Here is a 9,402-nt window from a genome sequence, read left to right as displayed (position 1 = left end):
ACACACAGAATAAAACAATAAGCATTAGCAAGTTTACTCCAAAGGAGTTAAGAATTGAAAGAGTTATTTTACTGGATATCACAAGTAGTTCAGGGTGGAAAAGGTGATAGCCTGAGGGTTATGGCACATTGTAACATTCTGAGTAGGTGTTGATGTATTTTTAACTGTGGAGGGGGGGGAAGCAGGCTGATTTACTTCATTTGGAAGCAGAAACTAGCCCTGGCAGGTGTTTTACTGCATTAAACATATGGGCCTCAAAATGTCGATGACACCCCTACCGCTTTCATTTTTTAAGTCAGCCTATTAATAACACCTGACAGCTGGGTCAAAAGCATATGCTATTTAGCCTTATTGTGACATTTTGGCTCGTCAGAACACCACCAGTGATTATTCAACCTTGAGAGGTGCGATCTTGTGTCTTTTAAAATTATGACTGCTCAACAGAGTAAAACAACCTATAAATTCTAACCAGAAAACTTTATAAGGTTGTCTATATACCGTAACTGAATTTACTGGCCCAAGTAGTCAAATCCTTTTATGTGTGAAGCAAAATCAGCCTGTAGAATAAATGGAGTGCTTGGGTCAATAATGTTATGATTTAAGTGGTCTTGGCATGGACTACTTTCCAATACAAATACCCCCAAACAGCCTAGCACCCCATATATTCTCATCTGCTTATACATATTTAGATGATCTTCACAACTAAATTCAGTATAAAGACAAGATGAAGTAGGTTAAGGGGGAAGTCGTTTAAGAAAGTAAATACCATAAAGGGAGGAGAACTACAATAGACAACAAGCCACTAATTGTGAAATCTAGTACTTATCTGGGGCCATCATTAGCTTTTATGCACCTGTACTCATGAACCCATTTACATTTCATAACCCAAGGATACTAAATACTATGTGTTGCATATATAATGCAAATTGCTGAGGATCAGGACTGGCTCAAGAATTGAACTCAAAGATTAGAGAACCAAGCAGAATACCCAAAGTCAACATCCATCCTTCAGAATAGTCATGGAGTAGAGAAGTTTAGATAAAAATAAATGAAAGCATGTTATGTGTGAGCAGGATTACAATTCTCTGCTTATGGTCTAATGACCCAGTGCATTATTTGGTGGATTTCACAAAACAAAATAATATCAAATTTTCACTCAAAGAAAACAGAGCACAAAAAAAAGTCCCAGATTCCATCTGTTTATCATCTATCTACCTATCTATCGATCTATCTTTCTATCTACCTACCTACTTACCTATGTATCCATCCATCTATGTACTTTTGTTTGCATTCTCTCTCCACTTTTCCTAAATAATCTAGGTTATGTGATATTGAACCCTGAGAAGGCAAGGTTGGGCCATAGTGAACTGTTACAAAGGCCAACACTTATTTTGAGCATGTCATTAAAAGCTGCTAGTATGATTCTGACAAACATATTCAAATATTTACCACCTGATAAGATATAAGCATCAGATATTCCCTAGTACAGAAATCAAGGAAATAAAACATGAATTTTATAACAATTTTACTATGTTCAGGCCAGACATCCTGCCAGTTTAGCTCTTGAATAGGCTTTCATATATGAAAAGAAAACATCTTAGACACTAAGGAGAAATATTGGCTACAGTGGGCCTCAGTTCCAGTAAGCCTAGCAGTGGATAGCCAAAGTTCTGTGCCTTCAGTGAAATCTCATAGAGCTGCAGCGTGAGTCAATCACAGTACTCCTCAGTTCAGGTGGGAAGTTACCTGGGACTTCAGACAGCACATATCAGCCTTTCTGTTTCTGTTTCCTGTTATAAGAAAATAGGGTGGAAGAACATGTCCTCTCAGCCACCTCCCCCAAATAAATCTTGTGAGTTATCTGAGACTACAGTATATCCCATATCTTTAATCTGCTGAAACAGCAAAGGCATAGTAAGAACTGAAGGACTTGACATCCTCCAGAACATCTTATTCTTCCCAAGGAAAATTGAGGCCATCTCAAGATCCATTTCCTCCTTCGATGTACATTTACGAGGACTGGTGACGCTTGCCAGCCCCCACACTCAGAGCGAACATGTGTAAAAGGAACAAAACTAAAGCCATCGCAGCATCTAGTCCTCTGTACTTTCACAACTTCTCAAACTCTTGCTCAGTTATTGTACCAGAAGGTAGGAATCAACGATGTTAGGAAAGCAGGGGGAGTAGTGTAGTGAGGGAAAATACTAAAAGACACGATGCTCGCAGTATCTTACAAGTAAATGATTATAAGATTACAGAATACGGTGTGTCATATTGCCGATGGGAGAAAATCCAATTTTCCTTTTGCAAGAAGTGGAGACTCTAATTTGAACTGATATACTAAAAATTTTTATGCTATCCTTCAATTTTACGCTTGTTAGGAATTAGGAAACATCAGGTGGAAAAGCCCCTTTCAAATAAAAATATGTATGTTAATATACATATAGTTCCTAGAGTCCCAGTGTCCAGAAGAGGACGTGTCACTCGTTTTCAACTGTGTGCACAAATACAAAACCACTCCTACTCTGGGAACAATAATGGAGTTTAACAAACAAGGGAAACAGAGTTGTAAGGCCACACAGTTGGCCAGAATCTCACCTCAGAGAATGTCCACAGTCTCCAGAAGTCCCAAACAAAAGGTAGTTTGCTCAAGATGGCGCCTTCCCGCCACCGAGGACCTGGAACTCTGGAGCACTTGTGGAGGGGTTTGATTCACCGCCCCTGGAGGCACTCACTGGGGTTGGGGGTGGCGGGGGCACTGAGATGTCACCACAGCAAGAGTCTGAAGGTCGAGATGGACAGTACTGGTCTTTGGGCCAGACAGCAATGGAGGAAGCAGAACTGGGAGGCAGTGCGGGACGAGCAGATACTGTGTTAACAGCCTCCAAAGTGGTCCTATGCAGAGTGCTATAACCTGGCTCTCCACTCTACTTGATAGCTCCCTGCTCAGACCATCCTCAATCCTGATTAGGCTATTTTAGGACAAATTAGCCCATTTGGTGCCAAAAAGCTGTGAATGAGCTGATGAACAAGGCTGATTCATTTAGCACATGCCTCTTTGGTCCATTGTCTAATCCAGGTACAAATTACAAAAAAGTCTAGCGCAGGCCAGTTATCAAGCCCTGCCAGCACCCATCTCTGCGTAATCACACTGGAGACTGCAGGACTGCCTGGGTGCTGCCCAGAAACAGCCTCAGGGAAGCTAGTGGGAAACAATTACTCAGGCTTCTAGATCAAAACCGGCTGGCGCCAGTGGGAGGGGCTGCCCACCGGCAGCAACTTCTGGCGCTACTTTTCCAAGGGCTCCTGCTGCATAGCTTCGCGGTGAGGAAAAGCAGGTCCCGCCCAGCTGAGCATGCCTTGGGCTCAGGTTTCAGATCCATTGTCTTTGGCTTTTAATTTGTTCTTAGTCATTTACTGGTTGAGACTAGAGATAAATTTCTTATCTTTTCATATACACCCCAATGGTTCCTGTAAAAAAGAATTTTAAAAAATCTTCACTTATATAAAACAATGTGAAAGGTAACTACAGCCTCAAAGTAATTTTTTTTCTGTCATTTTTTAAGGAAAATATGTGAAGAATCTAGCACAACAGCAGACATGTAGTAATGACTTGATAAACCTGTGAGGACGTGCTACTGTTTTTATTCTCAAGTCCCTGTCTTCACTCATTCTCTACTCCCCAATAAAACAAGGTGGTCCCCAGGAAAAGGGGAAGTTCTAGGTTTCCTGCCCCATCCAAGGGATGGTGGAGTAGGGGGTGCGGGGTAAGAAGCTGTAGAGGAGACTAAGGAAAAAAGGAAGAAGGATGGGGAGCCAGAAGGAGACTTGGAGGAAGCACATGGAACAGAGAAACCTGTGAAGCACTTGCTTCTTGGCCCTGGACTGGTTGAAAGAAATGTGGGTGAGATACCTGTGACATTTAACAGCAGCTGCTTTGATATTGATTTGATATTTTTTCTTCCAGAGATACTGGGCCCCTTCTGTTCCTTTTCAATGGGTCCCCAGCATAAGGTAGTTTTGATTTGTAGGCTTTCAGGCTTTACTTTGGGTCAACACTGTTTGGCTGGGCATTTATCCATAAGGGGTGGGGGTAACATCAGGTTCTTGATTTAGACTTTATTCTTCACCTTTCTGTATTGCAAACTAATTATTTTATAATTCTTTTCCATTAAAGATTTTACACACTAGAGTATATTTTGTCTTGATGCAGCAGATGACTGAACCTATTTAGAATGGGCAGGTTGGATTGCCCCTCCCCTGTCCCATAACACCAAAACACACCAATACTTATTTATATTTATTCTCTTCTATTGTGTTCAAACAATCTGTGGTTGTACTTCATCTCCACTCTCAGTTTTCTCCTCTGATTCTAATCTCAATTCATTTAACTCCTAACATTGTTTTAGATCTTGGTTAAATTATCGTGTCTTAGCTCCAACTCTTCCTTGATTCTTTAAACTACATTAGATTATCTGATTATGTGTCCTCAAAGAACCATATCATTGTTAATTTTATTATGTCTGTTTCATTCATATGATATTAAACTTTATGAAATCAAAACAGCATGATTTCATACTCACTATCTTATTTTCAATGCCTGGAAAGCTGCTTGACTCATAGCATGAAATCCACAAATGTACTTGAAATAAAAATAATCAAATAATCAGTCGGTATTACTTACAGGCCATTCTTTATCATTTTAAAATTTTTAAAGACTTATTTATGCATACAAGAACTGGGTACAGGCCAGAGGTGTGGGGGAGTGAGAAGATTCACCAGAACAGAATAGGCAGGTCCACTGAAATGCACTGCTGAGATCAGCAGGCAGACAGGAGAGGTCTGCCCTCCTTGTGGGTTATGTCTACGGCTGGAGTTTGAACTTGTGCTGCAGTGGCTGTGGATAGCTTCATAGTTCTGAGACTTAATCCCTTGTGCTACTAGGTCGCCCCATTCTTTATCACTTTTTTTTTTAAGATTTATTTATTTGTGCAAACAGAACTTAGGTACAGGCCAGAGGTGCAGGGGCAGTGAGAGGATTCAACAGAGACAGAGTGGGGAGCAGAACAGACCTACTGAGAAGTACACTGCTGAGGGGAGCAGCGGGTAGGTCTGGGGAGGTGTGCCCCACCATGTAGATCACCTCAGGGCAAGTGGGGGTTATTGGAGTGTAAAATATTGCTGCATTCAATAACGACCGAGGCCGTGTCGGATGCAAAAACAAGACTTTATTAGGCCAGCTCCAGCCAGGGTCCTTCCTTTTTACGTGCCGTCACAACAGGCGCACCCCTCAAGGAAGGATCCCGAAGATCTACAGAGTGGGGTTTATGAGGGCAGTTAGTAGGGCTGGGGATTTTCCACTGAGTACTTCCGTTGGTAGTGGGTACCTGCAAATTCCTGTTTGTCCAGATGTTAGGGATACAGCAGGTGCTGGAAACTTATCTTGGTCAAGCAGGAATCTAGGCTTATCTGTGGGAACCCACCATGCTAGCACCTTCCAGGAACAATGGCTCCAGAGGAGGCAATCTGTCTAGTGAGAACTTACTTTTTACAACATTCCCAACAGGGATGGAACTCATGAGGAAGTGGCTTTAGCTTCTTAGTGCTGTGCTTTAACCTGCTGAGCCACCAGGCAGGACTCCTTTATCACTTTTAAAGAAACTATTTATTTAAAACCGTGATAATCACACAATTTTGTTTGCACCATTCAGATCGTTTAAAAATATTTTATTTTTATGTCAACTTCCTCCATATCAGAATATATTTTGTTTTCTACTTCATCCTTTCTATGTTCTTTGATGATAGAACATGGAGAACCTGATGTTATCCAACCCCTCACGGGTAAATGCCCAGCCAAATAGTGTTGACAAAAAGCAAAGCCTGAAAGCCTACAAGTCAGAAGTACCTTATGCAGGGGACCGTAGGAAAGGGACAGAAAGGGCTCAGCATCTCTGGAAGTAAAGTTCTCATTGGTAAATATGATCATTCATTTGGTTAAAATGTGTTTGAAACAGAGGCAAAACATTACCTCCTTTCTTTTATTTAGTTTACATAATTGTGGGGTATAAGCAAACATAAGTTAATAGCAAATATAGTAAAGGCAAGGATAACATAACTGTGTAAATTTAACTATACTTTTCAGCACAAGGGATTCCTAGAGAGTGGTATAGAGGCGCTCAATGGAGGCTGAAAGAAGACTGTCAATTAAATTTCCAGAAAGAGGTAAAGGAAGAAAGAAAATGTGATATAGGACTTGAAACAATTGTAGCGATGTGTAGATAAGACTCCAAAATGACTGTTGCAAATATAGCATAAAGTATGAGGCAGGAAGACTCAGAAAGAGTGGTTAAAATATAGGCTGGAGTGAAATGGTCATTGGAGTTTGAGTATCACAATGGAGTCTTTGCTACCTCCTGGGTATATGCTGACTCGTTAGAATTTTTTTAAAAAGAGGATTGGCCTTATCCAACTGACGTTTTATATTGAGCACAGAAGACGTTACAGAGACTTGGGGCAGTCAAGGTTTATGTCTAGGAGTCCTAGATTGCAGCCCTAGTAATGAAGTTCAGAAAATCTAAGGTACTAGAGAATTGTAAGGATGGTGAATAAACAGTTGAAACTAGGGATAAATGAAGAGTGAGGTAAGACAGTCTATTATGGACTGGGAACAATGAAGAAACCCAGTAATGATAAAAGTAAAGGGAAAGTCATTTCAGAAAACATTCAGTTTTTATAGTTTAGATTGTTTGAGAACAGCTCTGACTACTCCTGGCAAGAGTTACATCCCTTTTACCTTTGTCACTATCTTGCTAGAGACTGTCAGATGGAATCTGACTTCATGTTCCTCCTCCCCAGAAATCACCTTTCATACCCTCACGGCCACCAGCTATTTTTTCTAAAGACCCTTTCTTTAGAGGAATTTCCCTGGTCACCCTAGTTAAGACAGTAGTCTCAGGGCCCTCCCTGGTGGTGCAGCAGGTTAAAGCAGAGCACTGAGAAGCTAAAGCCACTTGAGTATGAGTTCAATCCCTGTCCTGGAGATGACCTACATGGTGTGGCAGACCTCTTGTCTCACCTGCTGCTCCCCTCAGCAATGTACTTCCTCGATATGCCTGTTCTGCTCCCCACTCTGTCTCTGGTGAATCTTCTCACCTCCCCTTAGCCTCTGGCCTGTACCTCATTTCTGTATGGATAAATAAATACATCTTTAAAGAAAAAAAGTATATGCTGGCTGAAGGTATCATGGGGTTTTGCAAGGCTTCGCTAACCAGAAACAAACCCATCCATGATGACCAGGATCTGGACAATCTGTCACTGTTGTGAATTATTTTATTTCCCCACCCCCACCCCCACCACCCAGTAATACACAATAGTAAATACGTGTTATCATTATCCTTGTCAGATACTTGCAGGTGGATTCCAAATATATTCTATAAACAAAAAATATGTTGCTGGTCCTCCCTGGTGGTACAACAGGTTGAAGCGCAGCGCTATGAAGCTATCCACAACCACTGCAGCACGAGTTTGATCCTGGCCAGGGAGGTGACCCACATGGCACAGAAGACGTTGCCTGTCTCACCCACTGCTCCCAACAGCAGTATATTTCAGTAGATCTGCCTGTTCTGCTCCCCCCTCTGTCTCTGGTAAATCATCTCATCCCCCCCTCCGCCCCCCTGGCCTGTATCCCAGTTCTTGTATGCATAAGTAAGTAAATCTTTAAAAATATATCACTTGCCTTGAAATTATTACAATTCATATTTAAAACTTTGAAAAAGACTAAGGTAGTTAAAACAGTTTTCTTGTTTCCTTTATGTCTTTCTTCATCCCCAAAGAATAGATACTTATCGGCCCTCCCTTGTTGCGCAGCTGGTTAAAGCACAGAACTGAGAAGCTAAAGCCACTTCCGCATGAGTTTGATTCCCACCTGCCCCGGAGGTGACCACATGGCATGGCAGACCTCTCCTGACCTGCCCACTGCTCCCCTCAGCAGTGTACTTCGTAGATCTGCCTGTTCTGCTCCCCACTCTGTCTCTGGTGAAGCCTCTTGCCGCCCCTGAGCCTCTGGCCTGTACCCCAGTTCTGTATGCACAAATAAATAAATCTTTAAATAAATAAATACTTATCTTTTTGACTGTCAGAAGCATAGTGGTGAAAAACCTCCATGTCTAGAATCCCCTTTCCCCACACGCCTCCACCATTACTCCCACCTTCTATGTTACTGCTGGCTCAGCTTCCAGATACCTTCTGGCCATGCATGGTGTTAAGATTTCTCCAGCCAGAAGGACATAAAAAGCGTTGTATTATAAAGGATTTTTCTATTGTTGAAGAGGGAAATAAAATATTGACTTTTAGTGTGCCTTTATTCTTAATTAGTGCTTTCATTGTTCATGTAGTTAGGGTTGTTTAAATCATTTAACCTAATTTTTTTTTTTACTTTGGTCAAAGTTAAATTTCCTGAAATTGAAATACACACTAAGTTGATCTAGTAAAATTTTTTTCTATTTTTCTTGATGTGTACTGTACAGTCCTTGTTAGAAATTTATTTTTGCATGCTAACTTGATTTATATTAATTAATTCTTGTTAGTGATTAAGAAGGTGGGTCCGATTTTTGTTTAATTGCTACCTAGAGACCTTGAGAGTAATTCGAATACACTTAACAATGGGATGTGAACGTTTTTCCCCCTGAATATTGCAAGTACATACTCCTAGTTCTTAGTCCCATATCGCAGAAAAAGTTTAATCAAATCAGGCTCTTACATGTTTACAGAAGACAGGAAATTGTTAAGTCAGTATATCTGAAGCATCAATACCACATGCCACACCTTTTGGCACTTAATATTGATTCAAAAAACATGAAATTGGAAGATAATGATCTCTATTAATCAATAGGGAAAAGGTTCATGGATAAGGAAACACTAAATGGGATATTTTGTGCTTTCAGTTTGATCACCAGTTACATTACAAGATGTGTGTGTGTGCATGTGTGTGTGCCTACATGTGTAGACATGTATGTCACTAATTTAAGGAAAAATGAAGGATAGAGAATGCTTTTATGTTTTAAATGCCAGACTGTTTGCTGCTGGAAAATTTCAGTAATTTAATCTTTACCTCACTTCTATAACTTCTATAAACAGTAAACTCTTAAGAGATAGCCAATAATACTACATTGTTCTTTGTTGATACAATTTTATGTTTTCACATCACCCATAGGAAGACAAAATCTAAACTCAAAATCTAAAAGTAAAATAATCAGAACTTTTTTAATTTTCAAAAAATAATCATTATTTTATAGCTTTCACATTTACTATTAATGTGTCCTTAAACTTTTAGATTACAGAACTACCTCAATTTCATTTATGTTAAATTGTCCCAATGTTTTCTTTAAAGGTGCATTTTTTATT

This window comes from Condylura cristata, unplaced genomic scaffold, assembly GCF_000260355.1.
Source record: "Condylura cristata isolate star-nosed mole 26May11 unplaced genomic scaffold, ConCri1.0 scaffold00002, whole genome shotgun sequence".
Classification (NCBI taxonomy): domain Eukaryota; kingdom Metazoa; phylum Chordata; class Mammalia; order Eulipotyphla; family Talpidae; genus Condylura; species Condylura cristata.
Note: the sequence above shows the minus strand (reverse complement) of the source record.